Source organism: Sceloporus undulatus, chromosome 1, assembly GCF_019175285.1.
Source record: "Sceloporus undulatus isolate JIND9_A2432 ecotype Alabama chromosome 1, SceUnd_v1.1, whole genome shotgun sequence".
NCBI classification, from domain to species: Eukaryota; Metazoa; Chordata; class Lepidosauria; order Squamata; family Phrynosomatidae; genus Sceloporus; species Sceloporus undulatus.
In genome coordinates, this window is record NC_056522.1 from 381417308 (window position 1) to 381439944 (window position 22637).

A 22637-nucleotide genomic window follows, 5' to 3' on the forward strand; every position below is an offset into this window, starting at 1 on the left:
AGATAATGCCTTTGTGATGTTAAAGGCTGCGGTTGTTTCTTCTCTTCCTTGCTATTCCGCCTTCCATCAAAGAGCAAAAGGCCTGGGACGCTCTCCCCGGTTGTCTAGCCCCTGCTCCTCCACTTTATCTTCTATTGACAGTGTGTGTGTACGGTTCACAGCAATAATCAAATCAACAGACAAAGAGAATGCCACACAAAGACCCATCCTCTTCCAAACAAGGGAGATGTGTCAAGGCAGAGAGCTATTTTAAGCTGCAAAGGCATCTTGTAAGTTAGCATTGCTTTGTTACCGACTCTTGTGAGTTGGTTATGGGATGAAGCAATTGTGGCAGCTAAAAAAGCCAATGCAATGCTAGGATCCATCAATAAAAGTATAGTGTCTAGATCAAAAGAAGTCATAGTCTCACTCTATTCTGCTTTGGTCAGGCCTCGCTTGGAAGACTGTGTCCAGTTCTGGGCATCACAATTCAAAAAGGACATTGCGAAACTGGAGTCATGTGTCCAAAGGAGGGTGACTAAAATGGTGAAGGGTCTGGAAACCATGTCCTATGAAGAACGACTTAGGGAGCAGGGAATGTTTAGCCTGGAGAAGAGACGGTTAAGAGGTGATATGATAGCCCTGTTTAAATATTTGAAGGGATGTCATGTTGAGGAGGAGCAAGATTCCAGACCCTTCACCATTTTAGTTGCCCTCCCTTGGACATGCTCCAGTTTCTCAACCTCCTTTTTGAATTGTTTTTCCCAGAACTGGACCCTGGATTATTCCAGGTGGGGCCTGACCAAAGCAGAAGAGAGTGGCGCTATGACTTCCCTTGGTCTAGACACTATATTTCTATTGTTGCAGCCTGAAACTGCATTGTCCTTTTTAGCTGCCGCATCACACTGTTGGTTCATGTTCCGTTTGTGGTCTGCTTGGACTCCTAGATCCCTTTCACACGTATAATAAATAATAATAATAAAAACTTTATTTCTATACCGTTTTCCCATCTGATCAAAGCGGTTTACATAGTGATCATAAATAAGCATACAATTCAATAAAAATTTTAAATCTACATACATACAACAGGATAAAATAATCAATCTCAGAATCTATCAGTCAAATCCTAAAGTGAACTTCCATCGGGGAGTAACATTCTACAAAGAGTCAGGCGGGTATGCCAGCTGAAATAAATGAGTCTTCAAGGCCTTCTTAAAGGCATCCAAGGTGGAACAGACCCGAATGTCATCTGGAAGTTTATTCCAGAGGGTTCATAGAATCATAGAATCATAGTGTTGGAAGAGACCACTAGGGCCATCCAGTCCAACCCCATTCTGCCATGCAGGAAATCCAAATCAAAGCATCCCCAGCAGATGGCCATCCAGCCTCTGCTTAAAGACCTCCAAGGAGGGAGACTCCACTACACTCCGAGGAAGGAGTGCATTCCACTGTCGGACAGCCCTTACTCTCAGGAAGTTCCTCCTAATGTTCAGGTGGAATCTCTTTTCCTGTAGCTTGCATCCATTGTTCCGGGTCCTGTTCTCTGTAGCAGCAGAAAACAAGCTTGCTCCCTCTTCAATATGACATCCTTTCAAATATTTAAACAGGGCTATCATATCACCTCTTAACCTTCTTTTCTCCAGGCTAAACATCCCCAGCTCCCTAAGTCGTTCCTCATAGGGCATGGTTTCCAGACCCTTCACCATTTTTGTCGCCCTCCTTTGGACACATGGCTCCAGTTTCTCAATGTCCTTTTTGAATTGTGGCGCCCAGAACTGGACACAATATTCTAGGTGGGGCCTGACCAGAGCAGAATAGAATGGCACTATTACTTCTCTTGATCTAGACACTATACTTCTATTGATGCAGCCTAAAATAGCATTGGCCTTTTTAGCTGCCGCATCACACTGTTCACTCATGTTCAACTTGTGGTCTACTTGGACTCCTAGATCCCTTTCACACGTAGTTTCATTCAGCCAGGTGTTACCCATCCTATATCTGTGCATTTTATTTTTCTGCCCTAAGTGCAATACCTTACATTTCTCCGTGTTGAATTTCATTTTGTTAGCTTTGGCCCAGCTTTCTAGTCTATTCAGGTCATTTTGAATCTTGATCCTGTCCTCTGGGGTATTAGCTATTCCCCCTAATTTGGTATCATCTGCAAATTTGATAAGTATGCTTCCAATTCTGTCATCCAGGTCATTGATAAAGATGTTGAATAGGGTTGGAGCTGTCGACGTAAATGTCCTTTGGTGAATAGACGTAGTTTCATTCAGCCAGTCCATTCATATATAACGCATCTTCATAAGCAGAAATTTACCCGATGGAACCCCAAAGTAAGGTCTCGGCCAGTGGATGGGTCCCTTAATGCCCAGATCACAATAACAGAAGCAGGAAAGAGGGCCCACCATGATTGCATTTTGGCTTGTTATGGCCATAGGGACTCATGCAACAATGAACCAATTGCTGTCTTTCTGGCACTAGAACTCCCATTTCATCTTTCTCTCCTCTCTTTTTCCTGACTCTGCTCCAGATTACTGCTTTTTTAAAAACAAAAATCCATTTCAGGTACAGCCTGGCCAGCCAAATTTCTGTGCACCAGGCTGTTGCTGAAAGCACAGGAGAAGAGGTTATCAAAAACCTGGCAGCCCTCCGTGGCCAAGTGCTTTTCAAATTTCTGACCTGGCAGCCAGGGTTGATTCAAATGCTCCCGTCTGAAGGAGCACACTCCTCCAGGAAGAGGCTGAAATATTACAAGCTTATATTTTTCTGATGTTTTAACTTTTCCCTCACATGCCTTGCTCTAAACCCTGATTAAAAACTGGCATTGTGGAGACTCCATCCCTTCCCAGAAGCTATATTAATAAAAAAGAGGGCAGTGGGTGGTATAAATTCATGAATACATCTGGCAACTCAGTCAGCTTTCCATCCAACTTGGCCAGAATCCTGTTGCTTCTTTACACATGTGTAAGTTTCCCTCGGAAAGGAACTGAACACTTTTAATCTGATGCAGAACATCTGCACTGGGTTCAAGGCTCCACACGTGGCACCCTTGTGTACATGAATTGTGTACATGTCACCTACAGTACAGATGTGTCTTGTGCATTGTGCATGCATATCAGATTGCACAGTCAGCTAAGCAACACCACATAGGTTATACCACAAACAAAAATCCATCAGTGATACCTTTATTGGCCAACTGAGATGCACAATATTGCAAGCTTGCGGTGCTCCATGGGCTTCTTCTTCCGGCAATACCACAGTTCATGAACACAGTACCTTGCTTAGTTGCTGCATCTAGGGCTGAGAGTTCAGGATTCACCACGAACACATCTGGGCCAAAATCAAAGACCAAAGGAAGGGCTCCAGTGATGCCATTAAACTATAATGCACCAAGTGCCAACTCTAGTTGCTCTCCTACTTGCGGAGACAGGATACTTATCCTACATTTTCTCTAGCTTCTTCCTGCTAACCAGAGAGTGGATGTAGAGCCGAGTGGACGGTGAGCCTTGGCACCACAACAACTGGCAGGGAATGATGAAGCTAACTCAATAAATATATAGACCCCTTGGAGAACCTTTGCAAGTTGTTGTAACAAATCTATGCAACCTTGCTAATTGCACTAGCTGAGCTGGAGACCCACACACAGTCCGTTCTTCTTGCTTGGAGCTTGAGTTCATTGAAAGTCGAGAATTTACATCCTTGTCTCTTGCCTGCAGATGACCCTTGGAAACTGGAGACACAAGGCCTGGCCCTGAGATCTGGAAGCCCTAACTGCATCACTCCAGGAACATAAACCATCGAATCATAGAATGCGAGAGTTGGAAGAGACCCCAAGGGCCGTCCAATCCAACCCCATTCTGCCATGCAGGAACTCTCAATCAAAGCATCCTCAACAGATGGCCATCCAGCCTCTGCTTAAAGACCTCCTTCCTTGGATACTCCACCATCCTCCAAGGAAGTATCTCGCACTGACGAACAGCTCTTATTGTCAAAATGTTCCTCCTAATGTTGAGCTGGAATCTCTTTTCCTCTTGTTTGCATCCATTGTTCCGTGTTGTAGACTCTGGAGCAGCAGAAAACAAGCTTGCTCCCTCCTCAGTATGACATCCCTTCAAATACTATCATATTTGATACAGGGCTATCATATCACCTCCTAAATGTCTCTTCTCCAGACTAAACATCCCCAGCTCCCTAAAGCATTCCTCATAGGGCATGGTTTTCAGACCCTTCACCATTTTAGTTTCCCTCCTTTGGACACATGGCTCCAGTTTCCCAACATCCCATTTGAATTGTTTTGCCCAGAACTGGACGCAGGATTATCCCAGGTGAGGCCTGACCAAAGCAGAATAGAGTAGCACTATGACTTTGATAGCACTGTTCCTTTGATAGGGGACCTTGACCCAGAGTGAGGCTCTTCCTTTTGTGATGTCGAAGGCTTTCATGGCCGGCATCCATAGTTTTTTGTGGGTCTTTCGGGCTCTGAGGCCATGTTCTAGAAGAGTTTATTCCTGACGTTTTGCCAGCATCTGTGGCTGGCATCTTCAGAGAGCTCTTCCTTTTATCGTCCTTCTCTCCCTGGCCTCCCAGAAATGGGAAATGAACCTGTAGCAAAAGCATTGTTCGTCTCCCCAGAAGGACTTTTCTCCTTAGCAAAAAAATGGCAAACAAGATTGCAGAATGAATAGGCCCCAAACACTGCGGAGGCCGATACCGCTCTTTCCCCCATTTCATCTGCTTTATGGCCCTCCAGGGTTGCCATTAGCTCAAAAGCCTGTTCTTGTTTGCTTTGGGAGTATTTCTGATCACCCCAGAGGTGAATGTATCTACAAGCAGCAGCCCATACTCAGCTGGTTAGGGGGACCAGAAATCCCAGGTGGAGAAGGAGAGAGAGATACGATAGATGGATGGATGAATGGATAGATAGATGATAGATAGATAGATAGATAGATAGATAGAGATTTTCCTGGGTAGATTCACTCCATGTTGACAGAGCATTCAAACAGAGGGTCCCTGCTGGATAAGACCCAGGGCCAACACATGTGATGCTATTTTCTTTCTGCCAAGATAATGTTGCTATCGATCAAGGCTGCTTTGCCTCCAAGGTTCAGGCCTGCTTTCCCTGACCAATTCTAAGGCCATGCTTCACCTTGGATTGGAGGCTTCATATAACCCACATCATGTTTTTACTCTGGCCCCAAAGGTAATTGATCTGAGTTATGAGAATTGGCCTCGCGTTCTCTGCTCTTCGCTCTGAATTCCTTTCCACTTTAATGCAGACTGTTGGGCCTGAGCTGTTCCTGTTCTTTTGAGGAAGGAGCTCTTTTTGAGCCTGGAGTACTGGAAGTATTTGCCCTTACTGCTCTTTCAGAGCCTGGCATATTTGAAGGGGAATCCCTTCCCAACCCAAATCTTCTTCAGCAATGGGGTTCCTCGAGATAAATTTCTCTGAAGATTCCTTAAGAGGAGCTTCAGTTTTGACCAGACCTCACCTGGAACAGCAAGTCCAGTTCTAGGCACCACAGTTCAAGATGGATGTGAGCAAGGTGCAACATGGCCAGAGAAGGACAGCCAAGATGAGCAAAGGTCATAGAATCACAGAATCATAGAGTTGAAGGAGATCCCAAGAAGCGCCATCCAATCCTATTCTGCCATGCAGGAACTCTCAATCAAAGCACACACACACACACACACACACACACACACACACGCCTCTGCACAGAAGCAACTTCCTCTGTTGGGTGCAGTTTAGTTTGGGGGGAAAGTGATGAAAAGGGAGAAGGCAAGAGAGGTGGATGAAGAGTTTGGAGTGGAGAAAACCCCCTCCGCTCTCATAACAGAAGAACCCATGGAGATGACTGGTTGCAAGATTCAAAGGAATGGGAAGTGGTTGGAATGATAAGTTCAAATAGAATTTGAGGAAGAAAACCTTTTTAAAAACACCTCCTGAGACTCTGTCATTCTTTTATATCCTAACGTAGGATATATTAAGGGGATTGGGAATTTATCTTTGAATATCCCATTACTGCATAATTACTCGAAACGATTTCACACGACATTTGCACAAAAACCACTATTAAAATGGTTACAAAGAAGCATTAATGCATATCTTTTTTTTACTTTTGGGATTTCAGCGGCAATGCATTTCTGATATCGCTTTATTTGTGTAATTGCATGTGACAATCATTCGTGCAATTACTTGCCATTTCCGTTTTATTTGTGGGATGCTTTAAATGCACTTTAATGCCTAAATTAGTTCCTGCATGGCAGAATAGGGTTGGACTGGATGGCCCTGCAGTCTCTTCCAACTCTACGATTCTATGATTCTATGTCTGCAGTGCGGACACAGCCTTAGAAACCTACCAATCTAGGAGTTCCACAGCACTGAGCGATGGCAGTTAAAGCAGTGTCAAACTGTATTAATTCTCCAGTGTAGATTCAGCCTCGGGGGCTGCCTGGGTGCAATGCATGAAGCCATCCTTTATCTGCAGCTGATGTCAGGGTTTCATGGCATGAGTCTTGCTTGCAAAACTGCTGCAGGGGAAAAGGAGGAAAGGTGGATGCCTGGCACGGCACTCGCTTCAGTCTGGCTCCTGTTGTTAGAGAGACTCTAAATGATGAGTTGTCACACTTACAAGGAAGAGGCAATGGAGGTTTATTTGGGTCGTGGCAGGAGACAGGCAGACACCAGCATACCTGGAAGGGAGGCCTGTGTTGCAGAGCGAAGGAGACGGAGAGAATATTGCAGTTTTATGTGATTTATCATCCCTTTTAGTATGTGGCTTTTCCCTTTCAAATCTGTCTTTTATGGTTATTTTCAACCCTGTCGCCTTATTGCTTTTTGGTTTTAGCTGTCTCCAGTTGTCTCAAGCCAATCTGAGCAACACGAGCGCATTGAACTGGGGCGGTCCAGGGATGTGCTGGGTTAAATTATTCATTCCCACAAAGAAAGCTGACTAAGGACTAAGTTTCCAATCCTTTTTATTTGCCATTTCCCCAGGTTTGCATCCAAACTCTTCCTTGAAACATCCCGGGTTTCCATCATTCCCTCTCCCTTGTGCCCTTTTCTTTCCCAATGTCATATCTAGGAGTTTATCAGACGGGAGGAATTTCTCTTAATTTCGAATCAAAAGAAAGTGGGGCCAGAATGCATTCACGTGAATTCGCTAGTTCAGCGAATTTACGTGAATTCAAATTGCGTTCGAACTGGCTTCCCATTGCCCGAAAATAGCTTGCTATTGCCCAAAATTGCGTGTGGTAGTCTATCACGCAATAACGTGAAACCCCAGGATTGCGTCCAGATTTCCCTTGTCTGATAACGTCCATATCTAGATTCATGAAACAGTTCAGAAATTAATTTTAACTGTTTCCCACTGAGTCTTATTTATTGCTATTCAGAAGTGAATTGCTTTTTTAATGGAGCTTATCGAATACTACACCAATAGTGGTTGGGCTACAACTCTGGGGACTACGACTCTTGGGGACCAGGGTTCGAATCCCCATTCAGCCATGGAAGCCCAATGGGTGAACTTGGGCAGGTCTCATTCTTCCAGGCCGCATCTACACAGTAGAATTAATGTAGTGTGACACTGCTTTAATATCCATGGCTCCATCCTATGGAATCCTGGCATCTGTAGTTTGTTGTGGCACCAAAAAGACAGCCAAGTGGATACTTCATCAACAAATGGCTGGTTATTTAATATGTTACAAGTGGGGTGTCCAGTGGGGCTCTGTCCTGGGCCCAGGGCTATTCAACATCTTTATCAGTGACTTGGATGAAGGAATGGAAAGCATACTTATCAAATTTGTAGATGACACCAAATTAGGAGGAATAGCTAATACTCCAGAGGACAAGATCAACATTCAAAATGACCAGAATAGACTAGAAAGCTGGGCCAAAGCTAACAAAATGAAATTCAACACAGAGAACTGTAAGGTACTACACTTCGGACAGAAAAATGAAATGCACAGATATAGGATTATGGGGGACACTTGGCTGAATGAGAGACTTATATGTGTGAAAGGGATCTAGGAGTCCAAGTAGACCACAAGTTGAACATGAGTCAACAGTGCGATGTGGCAGCTAAAAAGGCCAATGCAATTTTAGGCTGCATCAATAGAAGTATAGTGTCCAGATCAAGGGAAGTAATAGTGCCGCTATACTCTGCTTTGGTCAGGCCCCACCTGGAATCATCCTGTGTCCAGTTCTGGGCACAATTCAAAAAGGACATTGAGAAACTGGAGCCATGTGTCCAAAGGAGGGCAGTTAAAATGGTGAAGGGACTGGAAATATGCCCTGTGAGGAGCAACTTAGGGAGCTGGGGATGTTTAGCCTGGAGAAGAGAAGGTTAAGAGGTGATATGATAGCCCTGTTTAAATACTTGAAGGGATGTCATATTGAGGAGGGAGCAAACTTGTTTTCTGCTGCTCCAGAGAATAGGACTTGGAGCAATGGATGCAAGCTCCAGGAAAAGAGATTCCACCTCAACATTAGGAGGAACTTCCTGAGATTAAGAACTGTTCAACAGTGAAAGATGCTCCATTGGAGATCTTGATGGCGTCTCCTTCTTTGGAGGTCTTCAAGCAGTCTGGATGGCCATCTGTCAATGGGGATGCTTTGATGGAGATTTCCTGCATGGCAGAATGGGGTTGGACTGGATGGCCCTTGTGGTCTCTTCCAACTCTATGATTCTAGGCCCAGGATCTCCTCTGCCCCATCTCGGATTCGCCCCTTTTCACTCGCTGCCTCTCACTCCTGGAACCTTCTTCCCCCACGAAACACAAGAGCCATCACTTCTCTAACCAGCTTCAAAACGGAGTTGAAGACCATCCTGTTCAGGGCAGCGTTCCCAAGCATTGCATAATTGTCGCTTGCTATTTGATGTTCTTCTGGTGCCTGTTTTATTGAACCATTTCCTGTATTGCTGTGTATTTTATATGTATCATCCTATTATTCCTTAGATTGTACGCCAGAGGCAGGTTTACTCTTATTGATTTATTGTTTTTATGTACAGTGCTGTGCAATTCTACAGCGCTATATAAATAAAGAATAATAATAATAATAATAGGATTCTATGATTCTATATGTCAGATGCCATAGAAATGGACAGAATGACCAACTGGCTAAATGAGAAAGTGTTGGACTCTTCGGAAGGACATTGGTAAAAGATCTTAGACTCTTATATATAAAAAAGATGCTTGCAATAATTGGGAGAAAAAAAGAGAAGGTTTCTTTTTTCTTTGAAATGACATAGTATATAAAATAACACACATATACTCACCGAAGCCCCTTAGAACTGGAATATACACTTAAAGGAGGTAGAGAAGACTTCTAGAGATAGTTGACACTAAAAGTATGGAGTCAAGTGGAAGTTTAAGAGAAAGCAGAAGAGCATATTCTGTCTAGTTTTCACCTTCAGTATAATGTGTCTTTTATAACTACACATTAAGAAATGCAAAGAAGAGAGAAAACGTTTGCAATATTCATAACGCTTATAAGGGGGGAAATGTAAAGAAATGTACAGCTAGTAGTAATAATAATAATATAGCTTGACTTGCTGGAAAGGGGAGAAAAGGCAGCCAAGTAGTGACACATTTTATTATGGGAAATGCCAGGTTAATTTAAACTTTCACGGGACCTCTGACCCTTTCCCTCCACCACTCCCTTCTTCTCCTTCTGTGTCTTGTCTTTTTAGATTGTAAGCCCGAGGGCAGGGAATCGTCTAACTAAAAGATTGTATGTACAGCGCTGTCTAAATTTACAGCGCTTCATAAATAAAGGTTAATAATCATCATCATAATAATAAAGTAGGACAGAAGGAGAAGTCCTTGGGAATTTGGGAGTTCCCAGGAAATACTTTGGGATGGGGAAAACGTCGAGTGGATCTTCAAAATAAAATTGGTTTTTATGGGAACAAAACCTGGGGACAAACAAAGGCGTTTGTGATATCACCGGAGGGTTTAGTGGACTTAAATCAGGGTTGACTCGTTCTATCGATGCAAAACTGACGTTATAACGTGGCTGTTTTATCACACCTGGTTGCCCTTCCAAAGCGAGGGGGATCGAATCCAAGGCAAGTCACTCATCAGATTCAGCAAAGCGGAGTGAGTGCACATTGTAATTCCACACTGTGCATACTATGCAGATTCACTTGATTTGAATTGGGACCCTTGCGCATGCTCAGTGGGGCCCTGAAGGCATCCTGAACCTTTGCACTTCTGGGGTGAAGAAGGAGACACCTGGCTCCACTTTCACAGATGACAGCTGCTTCCCCTTTCTTCCTCTCCTTCTCTTTTCCCCATCCCTGGCAGCCAGATTCAAAGGGTCTCCTGTCAGCCCCCATCCATTTCAGCCTCATCAAATCTATCTCTTGTCATTCTCCATCATCTATTCCATCTACACCTCCCCTTCCCTTTGTAGCAGTTGCCTCTTAGGTTGCATCCACCTGGGGAGAAATCTGGTGTAATACTCCACTTAACTGTCCTGGCTCAGTGCTATGGAATTCTGGGACTGTAGTGTCCTGAGACATTGAGCCTTCTCTGCCAAAGAGCTCTGGTGCCTCAGCTAACAATAACTTAAATTATTATTATTATCATTATATTATATTATAAATAAATAATAAAATTTTATTTATATGCCGCCCTTCCACGATCAGGGCGGCTCACAACAGTTTAACAATCACAAATTAAAAACACAGTTAAAAAAAAAACAAAACAACAGTAAAAGCCCCAAGCCCAGCCTCTTGGCCACGAAAGAGGAGGGAGGCCCACAGGATATTTATTCTGGGAATCCTCTTTGGAATAGGAAGGTTTTGAGATCCTCCCTAAATTGGGCCAGGTAGTGGACGAGCGGAGCTCAGTGGGCAGCGCGTTCCAAAGGGCTGGGGCAGCTATGGAGAACGTCCTCCGAGTCGTGGAGACTAACCTGGCCTGCCCCAGGCACCTTATATTATATATGGGAGTTGGAGTTTGTTGTGGGGTCCTTGGCTTGAAGCTATGGAATTCTGGGAGTTCCATCTCTCCCTCCAGCTCCTGTTTCTTTCCCTTTAGATCTGTCCTCTGGACTACCCTCCATCCCTAGCCTCACGTGAAGGATAGGGAATGTCACCTATCTCCAAATGCCCTCTGCTTCAATCCGAATGAATCACCCACCGGCAAATTATTGTTGTTATTATTATTAGTATTTGCAGTGAAAGAATTTATAATAATAATAATAATAATAATAATAATTAAAAATAATAATAAATTTCTTTCCCTGCAAAATAATCCGTGTAGGAAACTGCATTTCTCCTTGGAAGTAAACCCTGCCTCCCCTTGGCCCCACTTGAGGACCCCCTGCCCCCCACCCCACAAAGAGTCTCTTTAGAAGCTTTACTAACCCCACTCTCTCTCTCTTTGCCCCCCCTCTCTCCTCTCTCCTTGCCAGCATGTCTCCTCTCCACATAAAAACGTGAAGGCATTCATTCAGGGGGGAGCACTGGAAGCAAATGGGGCAAAATTGCAGCATGGCATCATGGGAATTTGCAACCCGGGGGTTTTGAAGTGGTGTTCCAGAGCACAAGCAAATGGAATTCCACACCAGACCAATCCGCAGTGAATTCGAAGCGAGCCTCAATGCGAATCCCGTCAACTCACTTTTTAGCAGACCCCCAAAATGAGGAGCCAGTAAGGGGTTCCCCGACCACCGGAAGCACCGTGGAACGCCCACGGTCCTCCCATTGAAAGGAACCAGGTGTGAAAGTACTTTAACCTTATGACGTGAATTTGCATCGCTCGATTCTCTCACTCACCCTGGATCTGACTGAGCTAGAAAAACCCCGGTTGGATAAACCCCCACAGAGTTGTTGTTGTGTTTTTCCTGTCTGGAGGGGTGTTAAGTTGAATATTTTTTCCCTGCTGCCCAATACTTTTAAAAACTATGACATTTTCAAAAGTGGTCTCAAAGGCTCTGGAAGTGCGGTTGGGATCCTACTGGCCTCAGAGGGGTCAGGAAGGGAGCCAAGGATCTTGTCGCCATCTTGGAGGGGAAACAAGAGGAATGGAGGTATTGGGGGGGGGGCTTTGGGAGGGTTACAAAGAGCTGTTGGCATTTCCAGGATCCCACACTTCCACACAACCTCCAAGAAATGAGCAGCTGCATTGGCAATGGCATTTACATCACATTGCAGCCATTATAGCGTTTGTCCATACTCCATCCATACATATCATCCATCCCTCATTCAAAAGTGACCATAGCAGAATAGAAGCTGGGCATCATCATCATCATCATCATTTGTGTCCCAGGGACTAATGGGACTCATGGAGAAAGGAATTTCAATAGAGAGAAATGTAAGGTACTGCACTGAGAAGCAAAATGAAATGCATAGATATAGGATGGGGTTCACTTGACTTAAGGAGACTTACGTGTGAAGGGATCTGGGAGCCCAAGTAGACCACAAGTTGAACATGAGACAGTGTTATGTGGCAGCTAAAAAGGCCAATGCGATTCTAGGCTGCATCAATAGAAGTACGGTGTCTAGATCGAAGAAAAGTCATAGTCCCCCTCTATTCTGCTTTGGTCAGGCCCCACCTGAGATAATCCTGTGTCCAGCTCTGGGCACCACAATTCCAAAAGATGTGGAGAAACTGGGAGCATGTCCCAAGGACGGCCACCAAAATGGTGAAGGGTCTGGAAACCACAAGTTCTATGAGAAGCAGCTTGGGAGCTAGGTATGTTTAGTCTGGAGGAAAGAAGGTTAAGAGTGATATGATGGCCAGTTTTTTAATATTTCTAAATCTCAGTTCTAAAATCCTTCACTGGCTGCCAATTAGTTTCCAGGCGCAAGACAAAGTGTTGGTTGGTACCTTTAAAGCCTACATGGCTTGGAACCGAGTTACTTGAAGGAACGCTCTCCCTACACAACTGCCCCAAACTCTCAGGACAACTGGGAGGAATCTATTGGATTATCCAGAGGCCAGACAAGGTCTCCTTCCCACAAGCATTCACTGGCTGTGGCTCCAAAACTGTGGAATGGCTTGCGGAGGAGATCCGTCTTATTACCACCACCTTAGATGCCTTCAAGAAGGCACTCAAGACGGATCTCTTCCAGCCGAGCCTATCCCCTGGACCTGCTATAATAGCTTTAAGATGACACTCATTCGGAGCAGTGTATGGGAAATTAGATGCTGATATTGTACCTGTACAGGGTTATTGATGTGTAAGATTTTATGAATGAGAATGTATTTTAACTAACTGTGTAATTAAATTTGTTGCCGTACTCCCGGCTCGATCTGCAGGGAGAGGCGGGATAGCATAAATAAAAACATTATTATTATTATTATTATTATTATTATTTATTATTATTATTATTATTTGACAGGGGTCATATTGACACTACATCAATTGAGAGAACAAGCTTATTTTCTCGCTGCTCCAGGGATAGGACCCAGAAGAATGGATCCAAGCTGCAGGAAAAGAGATTCCAGTTCAACATTAGGAGGAACTTCCCGACAGTAAGAGCTGTTTGATAGTGTAATACTGTATATTCCTTTGGAGGATGGTGGGGCGCCTCCTTCTTTGTACGTTTTTAATCGAGGCTGGATGTCCATCTTCCCAGGGAGGCCTTTGGAAGTGTCTTTTCCATCAGGGAGGGCTTCGATGGTGTCGTCTTGCATGGCAGAAGGAGGTTGCACTGGATGACTCTTCATGATCTCTTCCAACCTTTAATCGCCTCAATCCCGCAAGGCTAAATATTAAGGACTGGAGGGAAATTCCTTGGGAACCAGAATTCTTATTTGGGATTTTGTCCCCTTCCTCCATAGGTACATCCCTCTGAATTTCCCCTTCTTTGACCCTAAACTCCAAGTGTCATTTTTTGGTGTTGAAAGTCTTTAAATGCAGGCCAGATAATTTTCGGGTCAGAGATGCAGATCTGTGGCTTCCTGAAGTGGGCCAGGCTCAGTGCCTTTGCGGCCCCCTTCCCATCCCTTGTCTGCCCTCCTTCTTTTGCTCATTGAAATGCCCTCCCACCACCACTTTATGCTTGGCTTGCTATTGAACTAATAAAACAGACTCATGTCTCCCTAAGAAATTAGCTTAGCTGACAAAGCATCAATCTCTGGCTCTGCAAAGGGCCCTCCAGAACTGCTCACGCTGCAAAACAAAAGACCTGAAACTGTGGCTTCAAGGGATTTATTGCCTTTCTGCCTGACTGGTGTGTACGGTGTTTCTGTTTTGGCTTAAACCTCCTGTGTTCCATGATTGAAAGACCTCTCTGCAGAATCTGGTCAAACCCAACTTGAAGGACGGCAGTGTGCAGTTCTGATGTTTTTGCATTGAAATTACAAAAAAAAGAGGTTCTGCCTAAACTGAAAAGAGGACCTCTTGGCTGTAAGAGCTGTTCCAAAGTGGACCTGGACTGTCTTGGATGGTGGTGGGCCTCTCCTTCTTTGGAGGTTGGATGGACATTTTTCAGAGGGGCTTATTTGTGTCTGAGCTGCATGGCAGAATGGAGTCAAGAGAGTGGCCCCTGGGGTCCCTTTCCAAATCTGTGAGTCTAAACCAAAAACACCTTTTCAATTCTGCTACTAGCCTTTTTACTGTATATTTCTTTTCTGAAAAGGTACTTGAGGTAAATCATACAATATAGAATCATAGAATCAAGAGCTGGAAGAGACTCCAAGGACCATCCATTCCAACCCTTTCTTCTGCCATGCAGGAACTCACAATCAAAGCACTCCCAACAGCGTTGCCATCCACCTCTGTTTAAAAAAACCACTCCAAAGAAGGAGACTCCCACTCCTCTCCAAGGATGGTTTTCACTGTCAAACAGCCCTTACAGTCAGGAGGTTCCACCTAATGTTAGCTGGATCTCTTTTGCATCCATTGCTCTGGGTTCCTAGTCTCTGGAGCAGGAAAAAAAACAAGCTTGCTCCCTCCTCAATGTGACACACCCCTTCAAATTTTAAACAGGGCTCTCATATCACCTCTTAACCATCTCTTTCTAGGCTAAACGTACCCAGCTCCCCAAGTTTCTCCTCATAAGCCATGATTTTCAGACCCTTCACCATTTTGGTTGACTTCCTTTGGACACTCATCCTCCACTTTCCAACCTCCTTTTTTGAATTGGGGGCCAGAACTGGACACAGTGTTATTCCAGGTGAGGCCTGACCAAAGCAGAATAGAGTGACATTATTACTTCCTTCAATCTAGATTATCACACACCTTTTTTTCCCTAGCTGGGCATGACTTAAACAGGCTTAACCTTCAAAGAGGATGTTATCGCACACTCAGTGCTCAGCCAGAGGCATCATGTACCTCATCTGGACTTCTGGACTTCGCAAGAATGAGACTTCCTTTCTTTGTGAAGTCCAGGAGAAGTCTGGGTCGGTATGTGATGCTCTGAGCTGGGCACCAAGGCACGCAAAAAACATCTGTTTTAAACGGTTTAAGCCCATGTGCAGTTGGGGGAAAATACATGTAATAAACTCTCTAGATATTATATCTCTATTGATGCAGCCTAGAATACCATTGGCTTTTTTTAGTTGCTGCATGGTGCTGTTGGCTCATGTTCACTTGTGATTCTGCCCCAAAGCTTGGGGCAGACCTGAGAAGGCACTGCCTTTTGCTTTCTCTCTTTGTTCCCCCCCTGTGCCCACATCACATCTCACGCATTCACAAAAGAGGCATGTATTTGTCCTTTGGGGATAATGCCCTTTTTGGGGCAGGTTAAGCATCCTTCCCCATTGTCCATCCTTTGCACTCACCTTTGCATCCTTTACTGCTGCATTCTTTCTCCAATTGATTCTACTCTGGTCGAAGCTGGCTGCAATGCCATGCTTCCCCTCTCCCTCCCCAAATCTAATTTAAGACTGAAATCCAATGCACATAGTTGCTTATCCAGAGGATACTTGCACCTGCAGCTATTGTAAATGTCACTCCTCCCAGCGCCTTGATTCCAGCCCCTTGGAAATGTTTTGTTTGGGGCTCTGCCAGGCTGCAAAGGCAGTTATGCTCAGTCCTTCACAATGGTAAACACGAATGCCCAGCAGTTAGCAGCTCATAAGTCCAGCTTATGATCTTGTAAATACTGAAGAGATGGCAGCCAAAGGAAATGGAACTGTGCATCTGTGACCCATCTCCACCTTAATAACTATGAGAACGGGGCAAGTAAGTGGCTAACAAGGAGGTTTAGTCCCCTGGTCAGTTCTTGGCTGCCTCTGTTGCATCCTTAAATTGAAGCATCCTCTCCTGCGCACGCCACTGAACTCCAAACAACCCTCCTTGTGCCTCTGGAGAGCGGTTGATGTTTTGGCCATGATGCTAGCAAGGACTCTAGAAAACCTCTGACCGAAAACATCCAGTGCTGCTTTCCAGTTCTATCTCTTTCTGTTTTGTTGTTGTTGTTGTTGTTGTTGTTGTGTTGTAAGCCTTCGTCTTTTCCAACTCATGGTGATCCTAACGTAAAACTATCATGGCGTTTTCTTTGCAAGATTCATTCATGTTTACCATGGCCTTTCCCCTGATCATGTTACTTTCCCAAGATCACGGAGTGGCTTTCATGAAGGAGCAGGAATCGAACCCTGGTCTCCAGAATCAGGGAATCGAGATTGGAAGAGACCCCAAGGGCCGCCCAGTACAAACCCCCTTCTCTGCCATGCAGAATTCACAATCAAAGCATCCCCATTGACAGATGGCCATCCAGCCTCTGCTTAAGACCTCCAAGGAGGGAGACTCCACTACACTCCGAGGAAGGTTTTTGTTTCCACTGTCAAACAGCCCTTACTCTCAGGAAGTTCCTCCTAATGTTGAGGTAGAATCTCTTTTCCTGGAGCTGGCTCCATGCTCTGTGTCTCATCGTCCTGGAGCAGCAGAAAACAAGCTTGCTGCCTCCTCAAATGACTTCCCTTCACTGTTCCTGAATTATCCACTGCGTTTTTTCTTGGTGTGGGGATAACAACAACAACAACAGCAATATTTATTTTTTTTATTTGCCTCTTCACAAGGCTTGAGGTGGGGTACAACGTAGATTAAAATACATGATAGATAGATAGATAGATAGATGGATAGAACTAAATTCAAGATGCCATTTAAAACATATAGTTTGAAACACATAAACATAGGGTTAAAATGGCTTTTTATGTATTAAAAATCACCCAGTCATACAATTAAAAATATACCAAAATAAAATTCATAATATATGATGCAGTGATGGATGTGAATTACACAGTCCCTTTGCTTTTCATTCAGCAAAGGCTGTGATGGCACAGGAAAGGTGCATCTTTTCACTTTTGCACATAGAATGTTTATTGATTAGCCCTTCGGCCATTTCAAAATTACACAAAAATACGCTAAAACAAGTAAAATACACTATAAAATCCTATAGAAATTCTAAAGCAAATAGAAAAGAACAAAATAATAAGTGACATGGACTCGTAAAATGTATATAGAGTACTGTATGGCTGTAAAACAATATAAGTACATTAAAAGTACAGTAACTAAAATGAGACAGTTTTATAAACTGATCATACAAATCTACATCACACAGGTTCAAGATGCAAAAAGGGGTTAAAAAAGGAAAACAAATGTATTAACAGCATTAAGATTATAATACCTAAGGTAATAAATTGAACATGAGCATCACAATTCTTCATCCCCTCTACAATTTATCCAATTGACCCCACATATAAACCCTCGACGTATGGGCTTACATAAAAACCGAGCTGTGATAATAGATTATTTTTTGAATCTTGGCCCACTCATGAAGTAAGAGATTCGACATGGGTATCCCAAAACATTGTTTCTTTTGATATGGGACCAAGATACTGATCTCTTTCCTCTTGGTACAATACAAACTTAGACCTTACCTGGGCAGGGGGACCCCATGATCACGTTTTGCACATAGAATCAGGGAATCATAGAGAGTTGGTAAGAGACACCCAAGGGTCACCCGTCCAACATCCCTTTTGCCGTGCAGAAAGACAGTTAAAAAAAACTGTAGTTCAGCTGAATAGAATCACTTTTTTGTATTTTGGGGAAAATATAAAAATGGTAAAAAACAACGGCTGTTCTTACATCTCATCTATAATATGTTCAGCACATTTAATCTAAATGAGCCTCTCTTAAAGAAAGCCTCAAAGAAGGAGACACCACTACTCTCCCCAGGGAGCAATCTTCCACTGTCAAAACAACCTCACTGTCAGGAGGTTCCTATTAATGTCACAATTCAAAAAGGAGGTTGACAAAGTGGAGCCATGTGTCCAGAGGAGGGCAACCAAAATGGTGAAGGGCCCTGGAAACCATGCCTTATGAGGAAAACTAAAGAGAGCTGGGGGATGTTTAGCCTGAGAAGAGAAGTTTGAGAGGTGATATGATAGTGTCTCTTTAAGCATTTGAAGGGATGTCATATTCAGGAGGGAACAAGCTTGTTTTCTCTGCTGCTCCAGAGAATAGGACAACAATGAGCAATGGATGAGAGACACAGGAAAAAGAGCTTCCAGCTCAACATTAGGAGGAACTTCCTGACAGAAGAGCTGTTCAACAGCAGAAGATGATACATCTGAAGATGGTGGAGCTCCTCTTTTGGGGTCTTAAGCAGAGGCGGGGTGGCCATCTGTCAATGGGGATGCTTTTGATGGAGAGATCCTGCATGGCAGAATGGTGTTGGCTTGGAGGGCCCTTGGGGTCTCTTCCAGTTCTAGGATTCTAGGTTTCTATATTAGGATCTAAAATATGTAAGAGCTTGTGACTCTGGGTTCCCATTCTCTCCAGATTCTGGCCTTTCAAGAAGGGAGGGAGAAATGCATTTCCCTTCTCTAAATAAAGCTGGATCCTTGATTCATTTATCTTTCCCGGTGTGGGCTGGGAGAAGCAATCCCAATCATTGGCAGCCAGTGGCTTGTTGACCATCACTGGTCGGGAGGACCCCCACTTGGAGAAGTACTGGAGCGAGACCTGTAACCAACTCTACTGCATTCTCCTGTTCCGCATCATCTGGAGCAACCTTTATATTTTGTTTTCAAAGTTAGAGACTCAGGATACCTTTTTCACGTATCTTTAGCATTCACTGCAGGTCCAAGTGACATCAGCTGGCCCGAAAGTGTGGTGGGTTGTTGTTGTAAAGAAAAGAGAAAAAAAGAGGGAGCACTAAAGAAACAGAAGAGGAGATGGTTTTAATTTTCTTCTTCTGAACAGCAGCCTGTAAGACCGTGACTTTCAGTTGGCACTCAAAGTGGAAGATTATATGAAAACAACCTTCATCTTTAGCAGCTACATTCTGTGACTGCAGGCACCGGATCAAAGAGCGGTTTGGTTGGGAGTTGTATTTAACTTTTTTTCTAAAGGGAAGATAATGAAACTGTTTTCTCTACTCAAATTATCCTTGGATTCTCCAGCTGCCAAAAACAGGAGCCGCCCCAGGAACACCTGGGACTTTGAGCCTCTTCTTCTCTTTCTGCTGGGCTTGCAGAGTTCTTCTGGGCCCCAGCCGAGCGAGAGAGCGACCGGGAGCCTCCTGGCAAATCCACTTTGCATATTTTGTGTTGCATATAATGAACACATTTGCTTATTATGTTCACAAACCTGGCAGGTGACATATACAGCAGCAGATGAGTGATGCTTGTCCTCAATAACATGACGGTTTCCTTTGCTTGTGGTTTGTCTCAGGATATTCAGGCAGGTCCAGGAACTGGAAGACTTCTGGCTCAAGTTCAGCTGATGCGGGTATGAAAGAGTAGGTGAGCCATTGCCCTCAGGTCTTGGCCATTGGTTGGCACTGCGGGGGAAAAACTGTCTGCCTGCCTCCTGTCAGTGGCTTACACATGCCTACATTCCCTTGCCAGTTGGAGAGCTCTTTCTTTGGCCATGGCATAACATCTGCACTCAGTGGCCAATTGTAAAAGCAGAGGTTTGTGACACCTTTGCTCATGTGAAATTCAGCACAGAGAAATGTAAGGTACTGCACTTAGGCAGAAAAATGAAAGTGCACAGATATAGGATGGGGAACACCTCTCTTAAGGAGACTTATCCGTGTGAAAGGGATCTAGAGTCCAAGTAGACGCACAAGTTGAACATGAGTCAACTGTGTGATGCGGCAGCTAAAAAGGCCAATGCAATTTTAGGCTGCATCAATAAAAGTATAATGTCCTAGATCAAGAGAAGTAATAGTGCCACTGTATTTCTGCTCTGGTCAGGCCCCACCTGGAATATTGTGGTCCAGTTCTGGCGACCACAATTCAAAAAGGACATTGAGAAAACTGGAGCCATGTGTCCAAAGGAGGGCAACTAAGATGATGAAGGTCGGGAAACCATAAAGGTCTATGAGGAAAGACTTAGGAGCTGGGAGTGTTTGGCCTGGAGAAGAGAAGGTTAAGAGGTGATATGAGATAGCCCTGTTTAAATATTTGAAGGAGTGTCCACATTGAGAAGGGAGCAAGCTGGTTTACCGCTGCTCCAGAGAATGGGACACAATAGAGCAACGGATGCAAGCTCCAGGAAAAGAGATTCCACCTCATGGCAGAATAGGTTTGGACTGGATGGCCTTGGGGATCCTCCCCAGCTCTACAATTCTGTGATTCTATGATTGTGCATTGCTAGAGCGAGATGAGCATTGCATTGTGCAGATGTGCACGGTGCATTGCAATTGATGCACTTCACATTTGCTTGTTGCAATTCACTAATGCGCACTCATCTCACAACTCGCCAGTGGCCATGTAGTACGTTACCCTTAATCCTTGTAATTCCCTGTGTGAAGTACAGCCCGACAGAATCAGCTGCATTTGCCAGATGTTGACCCAGCATTCAGCAATGGGTTCAGGGGTCTGCTGTAATTGGGACTCAACAGCAAAATCACAGCCATGGGAACCTTGACCAAGTCACACTTTCCTCCCAGTATCAAGGATGGCAGAATGGTAAATCTCTTCTGATAAATTTGGCCACAAAAAAACCTTCTTTTTAAGAGTTAGGAACTAGGACTTTGCAAGACCACGCATTTTTGAATCCCGACTCAGCTATGGAAAACCCATGGGGTGATTTTGAGCATGCCATACCTCTCAGCCTCAGAGAAAGCCAATGGCAAACCTCCTCTGGATAAATCTGGAAAGAAAAGCCTAGGATAAGCGTTGCCATAAGTGAGAAGTTGAGCATGAAGGCACATAAGACAATCATATCTTCTTTCTTCATCTAGGTTCATTTGAATCCATCCAACTTTTCTATTCTCTGGTCTTTAATCTCAGGGGAAAATTGGAAGGTTAACCAGTGAGAATCCGTGGTTAAGCAATGTATTGCATGCAATTTTGCAAAAGACTTTTCACACCAAAACGTTGCACACACAAATGGGTTGCATCCAAACAGAAATGTGCTAGATTCCCAGGAATAGCTTCCTCTTGAAAAAATGCGAATTTGCTAGTCCATTTCCATTTCTCGCAAATGAGTTAGTGTGATAGGTATTTCCTTCCAGTTCAACACCAGGGGATTTCCGCCCCATGAGAAACAAACTACCATTCCCATGATGCTTTGTTGTGAGCTTGCTTCTGGTACTCCTTTGTTTTCCCTGGCTGCCGAGACAAAAGCAGCTGTTTTTTCAAGCCGGAAAGAGAGGAAGGGAGGGAAGGGAAGATGAGGAGCCTGAGCAATGCCTCCTTATTCTTGGTCCACGTCTAATTCGGGGGTTTTTCTTGGGTCCTCATATAGACTCTGATCGTACTGAAACTGGAAAGCATAAAATGTTTGTGATGTGTTACACCTCAATCTGCGCACGCACAAACACACTAATTTGAAATCACGAACCTGATGGGTACGTACTCGTGTGATAACTAAGTTCACATTCATGCTCTTTTCCCCCTCAGAAGCGCACTGTGTTGCTCGGGGCATGTGATAAGCAGTCGTGCAATTCAAGCATTTCCCGGATGCTAGCACTTTCTTCTTTTTTGGGGATGATGATACATTTCCACCATGTGAAAAAGTCCTCTGTTTTGCATAAACCCTTAATAAACCCTCTGCCTTTTCCATGATTGGCACCCGTGCCTCTGTCCAAAGCACCCCTGGCAGCTTCGATAGCTGAATGCCCAAGCTTTGCTCTTGAACCATGCGCGGGCTATTAAGTCATCAGAGCCTCACCACCTAACCAGCGCTTCCTTTATCTCTCTTACTCTCAAGTGCAGTTATTGGAAAACTGCTTTCAAAGAGGCTGTTTCTCCTTTCTTTTCTTCTTCTTTTTTTTTCTGCAGCAAATTTTAAATTGACTCTCTCTGTCCACTGAAGCACCTTTCAGCTGAGATAAACGAAACAGAAGAAGAGGCTAATTGTGTCATCTTTGCCTTGCACAGAACATCCGAGAAGATCAGCGCGGCTGGACTGGATCAAAAAGGCCTCTCTGGGCAAATGTTCTGCTCCCAGGTTAGCCAAATGGATGCCCCTGGGAAGCCCACAAACAGGAATCACAGAATCATAGAATCACAGAATCATAGATTTGGAAGAGACCGCAAGGGCCATCCGGTCCAACCCCATTCTGCCATGCAGGAACTCTCAATCAAAGCATCCCTAACGGATGGCCATCTAGCCTCTGTTTAAAGACCTCCAAGGAGGGAGAATCCACTACACTCCGAGGAACAGGGACGTAACTAGGATTTTAGGAAGGGGGGGGGTCCAGACTAAGTGTAACCATTATAATGGGGCTTGAGTG